The sequence below is a fragment of the Prionailurus bengalensis genome, chromosome A3 (genome assembly GCF_016509475.1).
Source record: "Prionailurus bengalensis isolate Pbe53 chromosome A3, Fcat_Pben_1.1_paternal_pri, whole genome shotgun sequence".
Lineage (NCBI taxonomy): Eukaryota > Metazoa > Chordata > Mammalia > Carnivora > Felidae > Prionailurus > Prionailurus bengalensis.
The window spans coordinates 123,687,259-123,708,011 of record NC_057354.1 but is presented as its reverse complement, the minus strand read 5'-3'; positions in this window follow the sequence as shown (position 1 = coordinate 123,708,011).

Genomic DNA, 20,753 nt, shown 5'->3' with positions numbered 1-20,753 from the left:
CACCACTCTTACTGATTAACCATAAGGACACAAGCCCCCATCTTCGTGTTAAACTTAAGAGATTTTATTGAAGAGGTAAAATCTAAGAATTGCTTTTAAAAATTTAAGCAATAAGCCATGCAACAAATTATGAGTGACCATTTACTAAGTGGTAGCTGTAAGAGAGAAAGCAAATACAGGGACAGTTAGTGTTTTGGGAAAGTAAGAGGTAGGAGTTTTGTAAACTTAAACAGCAGGTATTATTGGTCATAATACTTATAAAGCATTATGCTAGATCTAGGGTAAATAGAAAAAAAAAGTTTCATATACCTTCTCTGATCTCCAGGAGTTTACAATTTATTTGGAGACAGAAGACTCATATATAAGCGAGTTCTTGATGTGAATATGAGAAGTGGAACCCCAGTCAATAATACAAGCTAGAATGGTCTGTGTCGTGAATGGTGTAGCATGCCTCTGAGATTCTGCTTCTTTAGGACTCGTTCTTCAAGAGTATTGCCCTCTGATAGCTCACAAATTAGTATTCCCCAAGAATTTCCCTTGGCCTGAGGTAGTTACCTTACCCAGGGTTATTCCGTCTGCCAAGGGGTAATACTCATCCACTGAATGGTTGATGGAGGATTGATGTACAAAGCCCCAGCCCCCTTCTCTAGATTAATGATGTCTGTGAAGGGCCACTGTAACTGAAGAACATGACATGGGACTGGCTAGAGCTTAGGTTGCAATGCATCACCATTCTGCATTTTTCTATGCCTGATCCTGCTTTCCTCACTTGGCTACATTTTTGGTTCCTAAGACCCCTTCCTAATAAGCCATTTGTACACAAATCTCCATCTTAGAGTCTGTTTCCTGAGAAACCTAATCTACCTACCACAGCCTGTGTGTTTTAAGGTTCAAAGAGTGGTGCAGATAATAAGTGCTATAGGAATATTTAGAAGAGAGAAATCTCTACTTTTTGTGTAGTTGATTATTGTATTTCTCCAGACCTGCAAAGTGCTTGTTACATGGTCAGCCCTATAGAGTTTTGTGACATGAATGGCTTGTGTGTTGAAGAAACTTGGCTAGATGTTGACAGACAGAAGGGAGAATAACTACAAAGTGATTGACTTGGGTAGCGGAAAGAATATTTTATCTTCCTCAAAAATAAATAATTGAACCAAGGAAGAGAATTTGAACTACTTGTTCTTTTCTGTGTCCTGTTTCAGAGTGTTTAATAGACTAGAATTTATGGAACTGAATGAAGTGTAAGTTCAGGGTTCATCGTATCTGTGTGATATCTGCCCTTAACACTCACTGAAGAATTATATTTTAAAAAAAAGTCACTTTTGGATCCCATCTCCTGCACTTGGTGGTGTTATAAAACCGTCTCTCCTAGGGAGTTCTAAGGAAGTTTTAAAGACTATTTATCAACTATATAGATATAGATAGTAAATAGGTATAGACATGGGTGCAAAGAAATAGACTTTCTAATTATTGTACAATGTGTGAGAACATGTTAGCAAAAACTTCCTAGAGTACAATTTGTAGCTAAAATGTACTAGCCCTTTGATACAGTTCTATATTCGGAGACTTATTCTAAGAAAGTAATTAAGATATATGAAAAACTTAACCTCAAAGTTGATTATTACAACAGTATTTATGATAGCAAATAATTTCTAACAATATCAATGACACACAATTGAGAATAAGTTAAATAAATTATTTTATTTTTCAAAAAAGGAGTATTTATCCATTAAATCAATGCTAGATGGATATTTATTGACTCAGAAAGATAGTCATATACATTTAAAGAGGTATAAAGCCCTAACCATAGTGTAATACCATTGTTTTGCTTATATAATAATCATGTATATGGTATACATATGTATGTTTCTAGGTATTTTTATGTGTGTATGTTTATATATATATATGTATATACGTATATACTATATATACACATGCTGTACACACTATACACATATACACATTTATGTCTCTTTATATATATTTATATATCTGTATAATTTTTAAAGGCTCAGAGGAAATATATAAGAATAAATATATTAAATATATAATAAATAGTGGTTATTCTTGAGTAGAAGGACCGTGAATTATTTTTTATATATTTATATTTTCCTGTTTTACCTTTCTGGAATCCCCCCTTTCCATCTGGACTAGAGTCTCTGCTCTTTTACTTAACCACTGTCATGACAATATGCTAAACTAATTTGTGATTATATTTATCATATTCACATGATAAACTCTCACTGTGGTTGACTCAAACTGTAGAGCTTTGTGGTTCTATATATAATAGATATATAGCTATAAATGATAGCTTATATAGATATAAGCTAATAACAGCTTGACAGATTGCTACCCTAGGTCAGTTGGAACCACTACTGATGGAGGGTCATCCCCATTAATACAACCATCTCACTATATATACAAATTGAGCCCTCATTCCCATATCCCACATAAAACCTTTAAACTTGAGCTCCACATTCTGTTACTCTTCTCAATCTCAGTAGTCAATCTACTCTCCAGGTTGTTAGAGAAAATAGAAACCATTGGATAGGAATATTGGCATCATAAGTAAGTCATATCTATGTGTCTGCCTCAATCTGTTACCTTTTTCTCTTCAGTTCCACTCATTACAGTGGAACTCAAATTCTTGGATCCAAATCCAATTATTGGATCCATCCCTTCACATATAATCAAGGACAGTACACAATATTCTGCCTGTTTTCTACTTAATCTCCTAGATATCTTTCTCCACTGTCTCTATAACACCCTCCTTTCTGGCCTTAATTTGATCTTCCTATTCACACTGTATAAAAAGATGTTCATATTATGGGAATTATCTTGAATTTATACAAGGTCAAGAAAGCAATATCTTTTTGTACATAAAGAAGGTACACAGAGTAATATATGACAATATGTATGTACACACTTACCAGAATTAACTTATTTCAACATGTTGCCATATTTGCTTCAGATTATTAAAAATAAAAAAGAAAAGATAGTGAAATTGGACCTCTATCTTATATTATACACAAAAATTGACTCAAAATTGATTAAAGACTTAAACATAACATCTAAACTATAAAACCTTTAGAAGAAAACATAGGGGGATATCTCACTGATTGTACTGTGTATGTGAGGGTTTATTTCTGAGCTCTGTATTCTGTTCCAGTCATTTATGTGTCTGCTTTTTTGTCAGTACCATACTGTTCTGAGTATTATAGCTTTATAATATAGTGTGAAATCAGGAAGTGTCATACTTCACTTTTGTTCTTGTTCAAGATTGTTTTAGATATTTGGGGTCTTTTGTGAGATTACACAATAATTTTAGACTAGACATCCACATGCAAAATAATGAAATTGGACCCTTATCTTACACCACACACAAAATCAAGTCAATATAGATTAAAAATTTAAACATAATCACTGAACCATAAACTCCTACAAGAAAACATAGGGAAAACTGTTTGAAGTTGCTTTTGGGAGTGATTTTTTTGGATTTGACATTGAAAGCAAAAGCAACAGAAGCAAAAATAAAGAAGTGGGACTACCTCAAACTAAAATGCTTCTGCAGAGCAAAGGAAATGATAAAATGAAAAGGCAACACGATAGACAATATTTGCAAGCTATATATCTGAATATATACAGGACTCTTAAAAGTAATAACAAAAAATCTATTAAAAAAAAGTACTGAAATAGACATGTTTCCAAAGAAGATCTACAAATGGCCAGCAGGTATATGAAAAGATGCTTAGCATTATTGGCCACCAAAGAAATGCAAATCAAAACCACAACAAGATATCGCCTCACACCCATTAGGATGGCTATTATCAAAGAGTCAAAAGTTAACAGTTTTTGACAAGGATGTGGAGAAAAGGAGCCCTTGTACACTGTTGGTTGGAATGCAAATTGGTACAGCCATTATGGAAAATAGTATGGAGGTTCCTCAAAAACTTGAAAGTAGAACTACCATATGACCCAGCAGTCCCATTTGTGGATATATACTCAAAAGAAAATCAGTATCTCAAAGAGATACCTGCACTCCCATGTTCATTGTAGTATTATTCACAATAGCCAAGATATGGAAACTATCTGTGTCCATTAGCCTATGAATGGATAAATATATATAAATATATATATATGCATAATATATGTATATATCTCACACATATATACAAATATATTTATAAATATATATATGTGATATATATTTACATAGCCTTTAAAATTAATATTTAGATTTTTAGCCTTTAAAAAGAAGGAAATCCTTCCATTTGCCATAACATGGATGAACCTAGACAACATAATCCCAAGTGAAATAAGCCAAACACAGAACAACAAATACTCCATGATCTCACTTATGTGTGAAATCTGAAGGAAAAATAAAAAAAGAAGAAATCTAATTCATAGTAATAGAGTAGAATGGTAATTACCAGAAAGAGGCTAGGGTGTGGAGGAAAAGGGGAAATTAATAAAAATAAGAAAAAGAAAAGTACATGAAAAGAAAAATGGTGGTTACCAGGAGCTGGAGACACAGGGGGTATGAAAGTTATTGTTTAATGGGAACAGAGTTTCAGTTTTGTAAGACGGAAAGACTTCTAGAGATGGGTGGTGGTGGTGGTTGCACAACTATATATGTATAATACATATATTATATATAAATCTTATATATATAATATTTATATATTTTATATGTATTATATAATATTTATATAATCTAATTAAAAATAACATGAGAACTCAGAAGGAAAAGATTACCATTGATATGGGTTACAATCAAAGGAAAAAATAACACTCTGTAAACCATTATTCTTGAAACTAATTTATGAGAATATGTGAGAAATATATGAGAACTCTTTGAAACCAAAGCATGACTTTATAAGAACTGAACAGGCTGAAATGAAAAGGAAGCACCCTAAAATGAAAGGGTCCAGCTGAGATGATGATGGTGGCAGCTACAGCAGTGATAGCAACAGCAAAGTAATGCCAAGAATAATGCTCACTGTTTAAATTGATTACTATCAGGAGTTCAGGATGAACCAATCCATGACACCGTTTTCTCTACTCAGGTCTGAACCAATTGTTAAATTAAAAAAACACATCTATTAATGCAGGTAGGAGGCCAAAATATCACTTTTCTTACAGACAAAACTGATAACAGAGACTGTAGCTTTCATTTAGAGGCAAGGACATACTAACACTAATAGTGGAGCTCAGAATTAGACTCACCTAGACAATAGTTCAGGTTCCAGGAAGACCTGTAAACACTGAGATTACTGCCTGACAGGGAGCAGTCAAGAATAGGTAGACTTTTCAAGCAGGCAGCTTGTCCATCAGTTGATGAATGGATAGACAAAATGTGCTAGATCTACACTTCAATATTATTCGGCCATAAAAAGGAATGAAGTACTGATTCATGATACCACATGGATGAGCCTTAAAAACATGCTAACTGAAAGAAGCCAGACACAAAAGGCCACATATTGTATGATTCCACTTATATTAAATGTCCAAAGAGGCCACTGCATAGGGATTGAAAGTGGTTGCCAAGGATAGGGGCAAAAGGAACTAGAGAGTGGATGCAAATGGGTTTGAGGTTTATTTTGGGGGTGATGGAGTATTCTAGAATTAGATAGTGGTAATGGCTGCACAACCTTGTGAATATGCTGGAAAGTATGGACTCATACACTTTGAAAAGTAAATTTTATGGTATCTGAGTTGCATCAACAAAAAGAGGAAGAAAGTCTTAAAACCACATCATACTGTTCAAAAACAAACTTTCTAGGGGCGCCTAGGTAGCTCAGTCAGTTAAGCATTAGACTCTTGATTTTGCCTCATGTCATGATGTCACGGTCTTGAGCTCGAGCCCCATGTAGGGTTCTGTGTTGACAGTGTGGAGCCTGCTTGGGATTCTTTCTCTCCCTTTCTCTCTGACCCTACCTGCTTCTCTCTCTCTCTCTCTCTCTCTCTCTCTCTCTCTCTCTCTCTCTCTCTCAATAAATAAACATTAAAAATACTTTCTAAATTGATGAGCTGCCTAAAAACCAATTTTACATAGTTTTTCTCATCAAACATCTGAAATTCTCCATGGAAGTTCTCTGAGCAAGTTACAAGATATAAATGACCAGCTCAAGTCCTGAGAAATTCTCTCTGCTGTAAGTTAGGAAGACCTGAAGAATAAGAAAGCAATGTATGCTATAAGAGATGTAATCTTTAGTCATTGTTAATCAAATGTCAGCAAGAACTGTAAACAACCCAATAAAGACAACAAATATTTGAACATGAAATAGAAAGTAGGATTATGTCCATATGAAACAGTATATGATTTCTTCCAGTCTTGGAATTCTTAGTTTACTCTTAAAACATTAAACTCTCTTAGAGTTTAGAAGTATTCATAGTTTCCTGTTAGAAGCATTAAATATGAAGTTTTCTTTTTTTTTAAACTTTTATTTATTTTTGAGAGAGAGAGAGAGCAAGTGGGAGAGGGGAGGAGAAAGAGGGAGACACAGAATCTGAATCTGAAGCAGGCTCCAGGTTCTGAGCTTTCAGTAAAGCCGGATGTGGGTCTTGAACCCATGAACTGCGAGATCATGACCTGAGCTGAAGTCAGATGCTTAACTGACTAAGCCACCCAGGAGTCCCTAAATACGAAGTTTTCACAGTGAACAAAGGGGAAATCCTATGTGGGCATTGCCCAGCAAAGTACATTACAGGCTGGCAGCCACACCCTTTGATGTCATACACCTCAAATTCCAGATGTTATTCTGATCTCCCAGAATTTATTTTTTCCCCTCAAGATTCCTAACCTAATGAACCAGATATTGGGAATTTAAGGTGGCCCAAGAAATAACACTCTTCCTTTCCACCTGAGTTTGAACCAATGAGTCAAAAGAAAAAAAAGCTGTTCAAAAATAGTAAGGCAACTACCATAACACAATTATTAAAAACTTAAAGTTTAGCTGATAGCAGTCAAGAGCACATGCTGCTCTCTTTAAGTTGGCAGGGAGATTCCAAAAGGAAGAGAGAAAAAGAAGCTAGGATTTCTATCATACTACACTTCAGGTAACCTGAAGGCATGAAGCAAATGGGGGAAGAGAAGGATGGGGGGCATCCCTGTTGGATGCCCTTCTAGGGAGAAAACCTGAGCAATGGTGGATGTATGTTCCTTGCTGCACATTTAATGCGCCCAGCTCCATGTGCTTTCTAAATGCTGTTATGTTTAATCCCTACAACTGTATGAGGTAGGTAGTGCTGGAAGTTTCATTTTACAGATAACTGATGCCGAGAGTAAATTATTTGCAAGAGGTCGCACACACCTGATCTCTGTGTCACCAAACTAGACTATACCCAGAGCAAGTGTTCTTAAGTAGTGTGCTCTATAGAGATACAATTAAAAAAAAAAAACAAATTAAAATCCTCACAGAAGACAATAAATGACAGTACTTCCACTGCACAAAATTAAATCAGTGTTGAATAATAAAAACCAGAATGTAAAGGTCACGGAATGAATATGGAGAGAGCAAAGAAAATAGATATGAAATCAGAGAGCAGACAGCTAACTGATGACTAGTAGGGGTTTCCAGAGAGGAAAGTGGAACAAATGACGGTGAGATTTAAAAAAACAAAAATAACAGAACATTTTCCTAAGATGCAACAATAGCAACAATGACAAAATTTGAAGTCTTCAGATAAAAATGTTTGGCAATGTTTTGAAGCAAACAGGAATTATATCCAATAACATGTATTGAGCACCTAGTGTTTTGTGGCTGTATTATTTAGTACTTTGATGAAAGGGATAGCAAAATATAGTCCCTGTTCCTCAAAGGGATAAATGTCTATTGGAAAAAACACCATAAGGATAGTTCTTTAAAATATGGCAGATTCAACAATAGACACACTAATGATGCAGATTATTGTAGCATCAAAGCAAGGCAAGTGGTTAGTTGGTAGTGTCCATGGTTGGTCTATTGGAGCAGACTTCTAAGAGAATGTAAGACATAAAATTTTAGTTATGTCCAAGCACTAGGTACAAGAGAATTGAGATGATATTTATTCAGGACAATATGGGCAAATAAAATAGAAAAAAAAGTAACATTTGTGTGGGAAAATGTACATAATTTCTTGTTTCTGCATCAAAGAAGTCCAGAGTATGGGTTGAAGAAGTTCAGGGCCAGGAAAGTGAACAAGTGAGAGTTAGGAGGATGTTACGCACCCTGTTACAGGGTGGAATAAGGTGACAAGACATTGTTGAAAGGTTTTCTGCAGGGTCAAAACATGTCATGTACATCAAACACTTGCTGCTCCTCAGAGCACACACTGGGGGTAAAGGCAAAGTGACTAGTTGAGATGCTGTTAGAAAAGTCCAGGTGAGGAAAAATAAGGACCTGGAAGATTGAGAAGAAGGTAGTTACAAGGTAGTTATAAGAAAACAGGATGAATGCCAGGGGTATTTAGGAAGGAAAATTGGTAGAATTGGGTAATTTGTTCAAAATTCTGATGGATCCAGTGATGGCTTCCATATTTGTGGCTTGAGTGGCTGGTGGGGATGGCATATACTGAGTGGAGAAATAAAATGTCACTCATTAAATTTCTAATCCTCCCTAGGGGTAGCTACAAGTTATTGTTTTACTTTTGATTTTAGGAATTATAAAAATAGAGGTTCATCTCAGGTCTTTTAAAAATCTGAAACTAGTCACTAGGAGAATCACAAGTGTGCCTGTACCCCAAATCCCCAAAGAAGGCTTTTAAAAAATAACTAAAAATAGTCTATCTGGTGAATGACAGAGCTAGAAGAGAAAAGTAGTAAAACCAAACTAGAACACACCCACCTGGAAAACATGAAATAGGGTGACAGAAATAAACATAGAGTTCTGAAAATAAATATAAAACTTTATACCCTTCTATTAAAGAAAAAAGGCTCTCAAATTGGGTCAACACAAACATGACTTCTGGGTAACGTAGCAGCAGCCAGGTCACGCCTGACTTACCTTTCGTCCAATTTCAGTTAAAGACTCCAAAGTGTTCAACTCGAGATAAAATCTGGCAGCAACACAGCTGATTGATGAAGTGAGAGGCCTACATTCAGATGCCAATACTATGCCTGCTAGTGGGACATTTGATGAGAGATCCCAGCAACACAAGCCTGAACTCGGCACGCCATTCATTCTGGACCAGAAATTGGCTGCCAGAGTCACCAACCAAACAACATGTGCCAAGTTGAACGTATCAGGAACCTTGACTCTCCATGCGTTTCCCACATCCCTATTCTGGGAACCGGTCAGTGTTCTCCATCTCAGTCAATGGCACAATATCCAGCTGTTTAATCAGTTCTTGACACCTTCCCTTTCCTCACACTTCCTTCCCGCCTTTGCAATCTGTCACCAGACCTAATGATTTTACTCCTGAAACATCTCTCAAGTTTGACTGCTTCTTTCTGTCTCCAGTGCCATTACCTGAGTCTGGGTTCACCCTGTAACTTCCTAGGCAGTTCCCTAATATCCACTCTCCATGTCTTTCTCTTCCATCTACATGTTTTCACTGAATGCCAGGATTATGTTATATGTGCCTGTCAGTCTTTTTGACACAAGAGCTGCTGAAGGGAACAAGAGGAAATCCCTGGTATGATGGAGCCTACCTTTTAGCCAGGGAGATTGACAAACAGCACATGATTACATAACTTACTATAGGTAGTGATATGCTCTGAGGAAAACTAAGCAGGATAAGGGCAGGCACTAATGTCAGCGCCATTTTAGATAGGACAGCTGGGGTAAATCTCTGAGGAAGTGACATTTGAACAGAATGACCCGATGGCCCTATTTAGAAATAGAACTGATCTTCTCAGGTGGAAGACTCCCAGGTGTTAGTCTTTAGCAAGAACCAAGACCCTCAGGGGGAGCAAGCCTGCTGTGTGGAGGAGTGAGCAGCAGAATCACTGATTTAGACAGAACTGAGTGAACAAGGGTGAGCAAGGCAGGGACTCCCTCAATCATGCAGGTCATGTATGGAATATGGATTTGGATTTTTCTTTTTCTTTTTCTGAGTGATGTGAAGCATTGGGGTTCAGGAGCGAATGGTCAAGAAAGAATTCTTGAGATGTCTTCAGTGCCAGAAAGTGGTATATTAAAGCATGGGGACAGGACCCATGGGCAGAAAGAGCTGCACTGGGGTTGTAAGAAGTGACTCATTATATACTTCCAAGTTGGAGGGAGTTAAGGATAGCATAAGTTTCTAAGGAATTTGGAAGCAAGGTTTCCAGGGCCTTTGGGGGCTAGCTGTTGTTAGAATAAGGTAATTTACTACAAAACTACTGCTCAGTAAACCCTTAGTCCTGAGACCCTTCAGGCGTATATCAGTGGGCCATATGCTTGCAGGATGATTACTAACATATATCTTAGGGGTAGAGATAAAGGAAGTTTCCAAAGGGATTTTTATTTTTTTTTAATGTTTATTTATTTATTTATTTTTGAGAGAGAGAGAGAAAGCAAGGGAGGGGCAGAGAGAGAGGGGGAGACAGAGAATCCCAAACAGACAATCCCATTGTCAGCACAAGCTGGACATGAGGCTTGACCCTACACAGGTCTCAAGCCTATGAACTGTGAGATCATGACCCAAAGGGATTTTCATATATTAAGGAAGACTTACAGAATCCTAGACATTGGGCTAATGTCAAGCTAAGGTTGCCTTTAGCCTCTAGCAAAGTATTAACATTGAGATAGCTGAGTCCCTGGAGGAAGGTCACCCTCCTTGTCCCATTGTCCCAAGTACTTTTCAATGAGCTGTAAGTTGTAAGGAAGTGTGTTTGTTTGTTTGTTTGTTTGTTTTTCTTACATCTATTTTACCTTTGTTCTCCACATCACTGAGTGTATGTACTTTTGACCAGGGAGTAAATTATATGATTTATATTTTAAACATTTAAATTTTCAAAGATAACACTGGGGTCCCTTGTGAAGAAGACTGTGGTGGGAAAGGTGGGAGGGGAGAGATTATTATGGCTGAAATCTTCCAGAGACATTGGAGGGTGGGTGGGAAGGGGTGCAGTGGGAGTTTGAGAAAGAATCAACTCACGAGAGCCAAAGAATCTGAATTGGATGCAGAATGTGAAAGAAAGAGTATTCATGATCGAATGAATGAAAATCAATACTGAATTGGTTGAGCCCTTTATTAACTATAAAACTTAGGAAAGAAGAGTTTTGCTGTAGAAGTGGAAAGAATTAATGCTGTTTTGAAGGGTTTTTTTTGGAGACTAGACGTGTACTAATATTATAATCTGTACATGTCAACTTTTGTAGAAAAAGCCTTTTAAAATGTCTTAATCCACTTCTGTGCTTTATTCAGTGGACTGTAATGAAAAAATTGGGTATTTCTTTTCTGCCTGGTGCTCCTGTGGGTTATAATAATCCTTATTCTGAGTATCAGTTGTCAGTATTCAGGACTCTGACATAACATAGGAAAGATGGAGGAGAATCTATATACATAGAGCAGACCACAGCACTTGGCCCAGATATTTCCAAATACAGTAATCTGTGTGATGAACACTATGGTTGATATGGGTGAGTTTTGTAGAATTTTGAGTGATTTTTTTCTGCTTTTTCTGTTTTTTTTTTTACTATTTTGTATTTTCTTAATTTTCTAAGTAGTACAATAACTTTGTTGTTTTTTTTTTAATTTTTTTTAACGTTTATTCATTTTTGAGACAGAGAGAGACAGAACATGAATGGGGGAAGGTCAGAGAGAGAGGGAGACACAGAATCTGAAACAGGCTCCAGGCTCTGAGCTGTCAGCACAGAGCCCGATGCGGGGCTCAAACTCACGGACTGTGAGATCATGACCTGAGCCGAAGTCGGATGCCCAACCAACTGAGCCACCCAGGCGCCTCTAACTTTGTTGTTTTTATTCAAAAATAATATGTGAATTTATTTTCACTGTTTGAGATCTCGACACTCCTTAAATATTCAGAATCAAGAAATGAAAGTACTCCCTAAGACTTCCCAAAAGATACCCGTGTATATTTCACTATACATTTTCCTGGGTTTTTGTCTATGCCTTTAAATGTGTCTATTAGGGGCACTGGGTGGCTCAGTCAGTTAAGCATCTGACTCTTGGTTTCAGCTCAAGTCATGATCTTGTGGTTTGTGGGATCAAGGCTGGCATCCGGTACTGTGCTGGCTCTGCTCTGGTGGCAAGGAACCTGCTTGGAATTCTCTCTCTCTCTCTCTCTCTCTCTCTCTGCCCCTCCCCTGCTCTCTCTCTCTCTCAAAATAAATAAACTTAAAAAATACAAAATAAATTAAAGAAATAAATGTGTCTGTCATATCCTCACCTTAAGTCTTTCTACATATCTGTATATCTTTCTACACACATGTACAAATGCACATTTTTAAAAGCAAGTGAGCTCATATGTTAGAGTCTCTTATGTTTTGTCCCCCTCCCTGTTTTTATATTTGTTTCCCTTCCATTATGTTAAAAAAAAAGTAAGTGAGCTCATAGTATATGTTACTATATAACTTGCAGTTTTCACTTAATAATATGTCTTAGATTTACTTCCCTATTGGAACATATAGTTCTACTCCATTATTAATTAAACAAAAATGAAAATAAGCAAAATGGAACAAAACTGCCTCCTAACCCAGAAAATGGGTGAAATGTCACTTATGTAACTATTTCTCTTAAAGTTATTTTGTTCCCTATTATTTGTTAAGACAAGCCATGTTGCAAAAACCATTAACAGTCTAATGTTTATACATATGTGAGTAATGGTTTAGGTTAGTCTACTAGAAACAGTATTGTTAGGTCAAAAAGTGTGCACATTTCAAATCATTATAGATGCTGAGAAGGTGCTCTTCAAAAAGATTTACCCATGGAAAAGTCCCCTCAACAGTACAGGAGCATATTTCTTTCTCCATAGCTGTGTCATTACCATAAGTTTTTTATGTTTTGTTTTCTTTGGAGGAGGTATGAAGAAAAGTGTGGGAGGGGGATGAATTTAGATTTCCAGAAGCCCCATCACTGTCTCTAAATTTGTTCTTTAATATGGACAGATTTTTCTTCCTTCTTATGTAAAGTACTTTGCAAATGCAGTTTTCAAGGTCTCCCTTACAAATGGGATTGCTGCTTAGATTGCCTTTTCAATCTAATAGCTATTTAAATAACTGTGTAAAACTTTTCAAGCTAACAGATTCTATAGATAGTCTAATTCATGTTTAATTTCTATTTTTGTTGTTTTGCAGTTAGAGAATATGGTTGTATTTTATTGAACTCTTTTTTAGAACCATCATATATGGTTATATGTTTCATGTGCATTTGAAGGAATGTTTGTTTTCTTTCATTTATAGGGTATGGTGGCTTATTTCTCATGGTAGGACTTTTTATTTGCAAGACTATTATTTTATTTAATCCTTGATATCCATATTTACTTTTACTTATCTATTTGTTTTATCAATTCAGAAAGATGACATTAAATTCTCCTATAGCAGTTATGGATTTTTCAATTTTTTCTTGTATTTTTTATGAGATTTGTTTTAAATATTTCAAAGCAATGTAGTCAGGTGAAAAATATTTTAAAATATTATAGCCTTTTGGGTGGATCGATTTGTATGTGTCACTTGGTCTAGTTTACAGCCTTTGTTACTCATTTAATCTTAACTCTGTAACATCATCTTTTCCCCTCCTCATCCTTTGCTTGGCCTATCTTTCTCTAAACCATTATTTTCAGACATTGAATATTCTACATATGATCTACTTAAAATTTGTGTTTGGTCTTTGGGGCACATGGATGGCTCAGTCTGTTAAGTGTCTGACCCTTGATTTTGGCTCAGGTCATGATATGATAGGGAAAAGATGGATAAAATAGGCAGAGAGAGAAAGTTAGGACTTGAGGTCCCTGAGTGAGGAAAAAAAAACACCCCACATATTTTAGAAGGATGCTGGGAGCTTCTGACCACAGGAAACATCCTAGGGTGCAAGGTCCCTCTTAAGTATGTAACAGATGCCCTCATGTTCCCCTCAGCTATTTGACAATCAAAACACCTAACTAAAAAAAAGTAAAATTTATGTTACAGGAGCGACAGTATGACCATAGTCCAACTCTTCACACAATGGAGTTGAGACAATCAGAAATGGACAATCAAGCACCTAGAGTTATATATCTAGTAAGAGTAGAACCTGAGAAGGGAGGGGGGGCAAGGGAAAGGGAGGGTGACCTTATAAAAAAAGGACCCTTGCCTATTGTCACTACATTCACTTTCAAGTGCCCCCTCTCTGCAAGACAGCATTCATACTATTCTTACTTTCTAATCTTACACTCTAATAAATAATAATACACTCTAAGATAATACACTCTAAGATAATAAATAATCTTACACTCTAATAACTGCTGCTCACAGTTCCTGAGATTGTGCCCCACATCAGGCTCTGTGCTGGCAGCATAGAACCTACTTGGAATTCTTTCTCTCCCTCTCTCTCTGCCCTTCCCTTCTCTCTGTCTCTGTCTCTCTCTCTCTCTCAAAATAAATAAACATTAAAAAAAAGTTTGCATTTGGCCTTTGAATCAAAAGATTTATATCTTTTTTCCAGTTATTTTTTGATGTTTTCTTATGTTCTGCCCTGTTCTAACTGGAATTTCTGGACCTGTTCTCTACATCTATTAATTTTATTGCCAGACTTTCCATCTGTTTTCCCTTTTACACAGAACTAGAGAATCTAGGAGAACACCTTGACAGTATCTTTCCTGTCATTAATTGTCTTCAATTATCTGTGTACATTCTGCTTCTCAGTCTGGGCTCTGTGACTCTGACTATGGCAACCATACACAGTATACTCTTGACAGGAGTCCATTTAAGTGTCAAGACTTCTCAAAACTCAGCCGATGTAAATTGCTCTTAATTTGAATTTCGTGTACTTTAACAGCAACAAATTACCATAAAAGTCTTAGTTTTATAGTTGTTGTGTGTTGTATTATGTGCTTGACTAAGAATAGTGAAAGTTTTGCAATCTTTATCAGTGATCACTTCATGCCAGGTGACCGTTATAATAACACATTTGAAATGATTTCATTTATATTATGTCCATTGACTGTCCTTTGAAAATTGATCTGAACTTTAAATTAAAGGCTGGCTTCCTTAATCTTTGGTCCAAATACTGTTTATGAGCATTTTTTATGCGAACAGTTCCTATTAGTATCTGAGAGAGTTTATGGAAATAACTAGTAAACAAATTATGCAGTAAAACTACAGAGAAACACAATGTTATATTGTAAAACAATAATTAATATGAACTATGAAGTAATTATTTCCACTTTAATGGGATTTGACGTGTTTTAGTATAAAAGTATGTCAGCCTCAAAAGTCAGGAATGCATAGTTTTTTAACTGTTGAAACAAAATCAATTTCTTAATTTTTTGTAAATACAGTAATTGCTCTCATAAGGTGGGAAAGACATCTTCTATTAATTTCTTTGGGAATTATAACTTCTAGTGAAGTTGGGTAGTACTGCTCATCATATACTTGGAAATATTGGTTGTTTTCTTACCTTTGCTTGTGTGATTGAATAGGCGATGACATTGTTCACCCTGGTCTGCCTACAGTCATTCCTTGGAAAGAAAGGACTTGCCAGAGGTGGAAGATAGTATTGCCCAGCTGCTGGGTGTGCTGACATCTCTCTGGGGATTAGGAGCTACCAGGGGCAATGCCCTTCTCCTGCAGCACCATTCTTCTTTATCCTGGTGAGGATGAGAATCCATCTTTGTTCCTCTGCTGCTGCCATTCCAGAAAGGACCATTGTGTTAGCTTTTCTGCGGAGTTTTCCCAACCATCACCTGTTCAAGACCCAACTCTTCCTCCCCGCTCCTTGATTCTGGTAACTCTGGGCTTAACGTTCCCCAGAACTGCCCCTAGGTCTGCAGAAGTCTTCATCTGTGTGTTTGGGCTGTGCTCTTGGCTTGCTTTTACATAGATCCAGTTCTACTTATCATCTGTGTCTTAGGAAGTTCTGAAATCTTCCAGTTTGTTAATTGCAGTGATATAGTCCTTTATTTTCGAGATGCATTTACCCCCTTTTTGTGTGCTTTGTGTTGTGGTTGGGGTAGGAGTCAGTTAAATGCTTACAGGTTATCTAAGCCAATCTCTTCCACATGAATGTATTCTATAATTAGCAAAAGTAGCCTTCTCAAAAGATGGTTATAATAAAAATAATCACAATTACCATTCTCTCCTTCAAAAAAGAGTCGAGAAAAATCTAACTTAGCCCACTGTCTGCTTTCAGAGAGGAAACTGGCTCACTGTGTAGACCTGTAGAATATTTGATACTCATGATGAAGATTAAAGAATGCTTTTTATTAATAACTGATTAATGGCTGCCCTGCCATTGTCCTCCTGAGCAAGTGGAGAACCGTGAGAAACTAACATGAGTGAATGTGAATAGGGAAAGGATGCTTAGAGGTGACATTTTATTTTTAGGCTTTGTGTATGTTTCCTAGCACCACAAATTATAGCCACTATGAGATTAGCTACAAAGCACTCACTGCACCCACTTTTCCTAGTAGGCACTTTGAACTAAGGTGGCATCAGGTGGAGCTGGCCATGGTTGTGGTGCTGATTGTGCAACAGGCCCTCCTGATAGCATCAACAGCAGCTCAGAAGCCCGGATTTCTTTCTTCTTTAAAATGTGCCTCATGTCAAGGAAAACTCAAGGCTCACGATTCTCCATCCTGCAGGCTGCTTTTCTGGTAGGCAGAACTTCCATGAGAAATGTTTTATTTTGCTCTTTCAGCATGTGTATTTTTGTCAACCTCAATTAACCAGAATTCAAGGCAACAGATGTTTGAGTTCAGTGGTTTGACTTGTTTTTCGCTACATTTCTATCCTTAAGAGAAGAAAAAGTCTTGGCAAAAGTCCATCATTTAGTTTAACAAAATACAACACAACAGCACGTGTTCACACACACACACCACATATTGAAACAATTGATGGAGTATGTAACTTAAATTTCTATGAAATCTTTTATGGTTTTAGTGCCTTGATCAGGGAGAAATGACACTCAAAATGGTGCCTTTTAAGAATATGCAATGTAGCCAACTAATCAAAAGAGAAATCCTAAATATTGTTCATTAGAATCTCCTTAGCCAGCAGGGATGTGAATAAAGAGAGTTGTCACTATGAGAAGTTTTGTCTGGCAGGAGCTCTGGTCTTAGATACATTGCCATGGGCAACTTGTTATCTGACAGGAAGTCAGCCAGGGGGATAAATACCCTGAAAAATATCTCTTCTCTGCTCTTCAGTTTCCTGTTGGTGTTTCACAATATCAGCCAACCAGAATCCAGAGGGCAAGAGGTCCTGGTGTTCCAGGTCACAGAAGTCACCCTTCAGGACCTAGAGCAGAGTGGGCAAGGGTGGAGAGAGTGTGATGTGCAAGTAGAGGGTATCTATGGGAGGGAATGACAATTTCTTGTTAGCAGGTGGGGGAGAGACAGTGAAGTATCCCTCAAACTGAAAAGTCACTTTGAGACTAGAAAATGAAGCAAGCTACTCCATACAATCTACACAGACACTTATTCAGGGTAAACTTAGTGACAGAGGATCGGGTAGAAGATGATCCATGGCAGCTGTATAGTTATTCTCCAGTAAATCCAGACCTTAGTCCACAGATTTTATAGAGCAAGGAGACATGCAGAAGAGCATTGTAGTGGGATCAAAGGGTCTGCACACACCTCACGGGGCTTGCATGCACCTAATCTATGCAGTTAATCTATAATTTGATTTTATGGTACCTACCTCCTGCATCAGGAAGGGGAAAGACTTTGTTATCTTTAACAGATTCATGGGAGACCACAACAAGCATCCTTACATCCCAGCCCTTGCCAGCATTTCAAAGGTATGTATGTTAATCTCCACTGGGCCCAGAACACATCGCCCCAATATAGGTCACTGAGCAAACATAAACACGATGGAGGGTCAGAGATGGAGTCAGTATTGTCAATATTCCTACACCTTTTTTCACTAATACTGGGATATCATTCCTTACAGCATTGCTGAGTTGTGGGGTTGCTGGTGCCTGTCAGTTCTAGTAATGGCACTTCTTGCCTGGAGATGGATGACCCCACCTTCTGGTGTTTCTCTGAACTTAGTTTGTTGGATACTTTGATTCTCAGCTCTGGCCTAGAAGCACAGCACACTTCTCAGGTTCCAAACCATGTGATGAGACCTATTTTCTAGTATGAAAATAAAGTTTCTGAGTGGTTAGTAAATTCAAGCCAGGTAGCAGCTAATATATGGTAGTGAAGCTGGAATTAAAACTGAGTTCTCTTTGGCTACCGTGTATTTTCCTTCTCAGCAGTCTCAACAGTCTATCTTTCCACTTTGTCCACTAAGCCAGGGTTTTACCTTCTTCTTAGAGTCAATCCCTTAAAATTTCTCGGTGAAGTATTCTGTTGCTTTTCTGTCCCGCCCATCTGTTTTATTTTACTCTTTCTTTAGCATCCTGAGTTCTTTTGACCACTTGAACTCAAGAGCCAAGTGATAGAGCCCAACGTAAAATCATAAAACCATCTTTGTTCTCTGGAAACAAATCATGTAACCAAACTTGCTCTATTCTACAACAATGCTTTCTATTCCCATCTGGACACACAGTGCAATTTTAAATGTTTCCCCCAATGCACACACATTTCTATTTAGATTTTTCTTTTTGCATCCTCCAGAGCAAAACCTTTACTGATTTTCTTAGGTAATCAACATAATTTATGTTCTTCTCCCTCACAATAGATAGCTTTGCTTCCTATCACACTGAGAAAATAATGATCATCGGACATGAAATTTCTTAACTACTTTCATTCTACCTAAAAGCCATCAATATTTTCATCTGTCCTTGTCTCCTTTCCTATGGATTCCATTCAATGAAATCCAATAGACCTTTATTTGAGTACGTACTGTGAACCATCAATATGCTGAGTGTTTAGGATATAAAGATTAACTACACACAAAATGGCAGTGAACTGTTTGCAGTTGTGCATGGCCTGATTTGTATGGGATAGAGGAAGAGGGGAGACAAATACAGACAGATACAGACATCAGGTGAAGTAAAACACAGTATACTGAATGCTTTAATAGGCACGTGGGAAGGTATTGTTGATCACAGGTGAAAAGCAACTACTCTCATCTCAGGGTGCTCAGGAATGCTTCCCAGAGGAGGTGATGCTTCCTCTGTCACCTGATAGCTCCATCAACTTGTTCCAATTCCTTCCCTACTTCTGTCACAGAAATCATTCTTTCCACTTCATGTAGAAATTGTAAAACTTTTCCAATTCCTGTTAAATAAGATCAAAATTCTTTGACATGCTTCTAAGGGTGCTTGTGATCTTGCTGCCATCTTGCTTTCCCCTTTCTCCTCACCATTTCCTTCTGGCACTCTGGACTCCCTCCACACTGCAGCCTTCCTAACACACAGCCTCCCTAACATCATTACTTGTCCTCAGGTGGTATTCTTTGCATAGAATCCCTTCTTCCCAATTTCTCTACCTGTCCAAATGTTGTTCTTTTCCTAGAGCTAACTAAAATAGCCCTGAGGAGATTTATCTGATTTCTCACCTCCACACAGTTTATTCTCCCCCTTTCCATGGTCTTATCGTATTTTATTTACCTGTCTATTATAATACCTGTTGATGAAAAAAAAAAGATTGTTTACATGTTTTTCTCCTTAATTTCAGTGCAGGGTCCATAAGTCATGCATCTCTGCACGTTGTACATTGTGAGTGCTCAGTAAACATTTATATGACTAACAGTGGAATACATGCACACACACACACGCACGCATTTTGAAGCAAAGACCTGACTCTATTATTGGCTGAATGATAAATGATGAAGAATGATAAATCTTTTGGCTCTCAACTTTCTAACCCTTAAGTGGGCAATATCATGCCCTGCCAACTTCACATAACTATTGTGGAAAAATCTAGGTGAGATTGTTTTAAAAAATGGCAATGCAAAAATAAATCAACATTCTTATAAAAGGTGATGTCTGTAGAAGGAAAGAAAACTTAGTAATTCCACAAATAAAGCTTTATTAATTGTATGTAACATTATCCCTTTTTGCTTAATCAGTAGCTACATGGAAATGTTGCAGTTGCCAAAACAAACACAAACAAGCCCACATACACACAACAGGAGAATCCCAAACACATTTGCTCATGAATAATATTGCTTTGAATAAGATCATGGCATCTTGGTGAGTGACAATGAAAAGGCCTTAGAAATGAAAGGATAGCATAACTCTCAATCTTTCTTTCATTCACTTCTCAAACATAAAGCAGGACAATTGTGTCTCATGCATTAGATAAGACGTTTGAAAAACAAATGGTTTGCCAGCTGGAAAGCAAACTTTTTTTTATCAGCCAAATGTATTAGTTATGATAAACACATGAATATATGTTCATGTAGAATGCATTTTATGTGCAGCACACCTACCTACACCTACACAAACCAATATGTACACAAATGCCCAGTGTCATTAATTTGCTGAATATGCATAGAAATGTGATTAGGATCAAGGGCTTTGGAGACAGACCCACCTGACATCTTGAGTAGCCCTTCTGAGTCATATAACTTTTCTGGGAACTAGTTTCCTCATTCAAGAAATGGATAGAGTATGATTTGATGAGTTTGTTGTGAGGGTCAGAGAGGAATAATATGAAGACGTCCACTTGGTATCTGAATGTTACTAGAGATTACTTGACGTTCTCTGTATCAAAGCTAACCTAAAAACTTCACTTA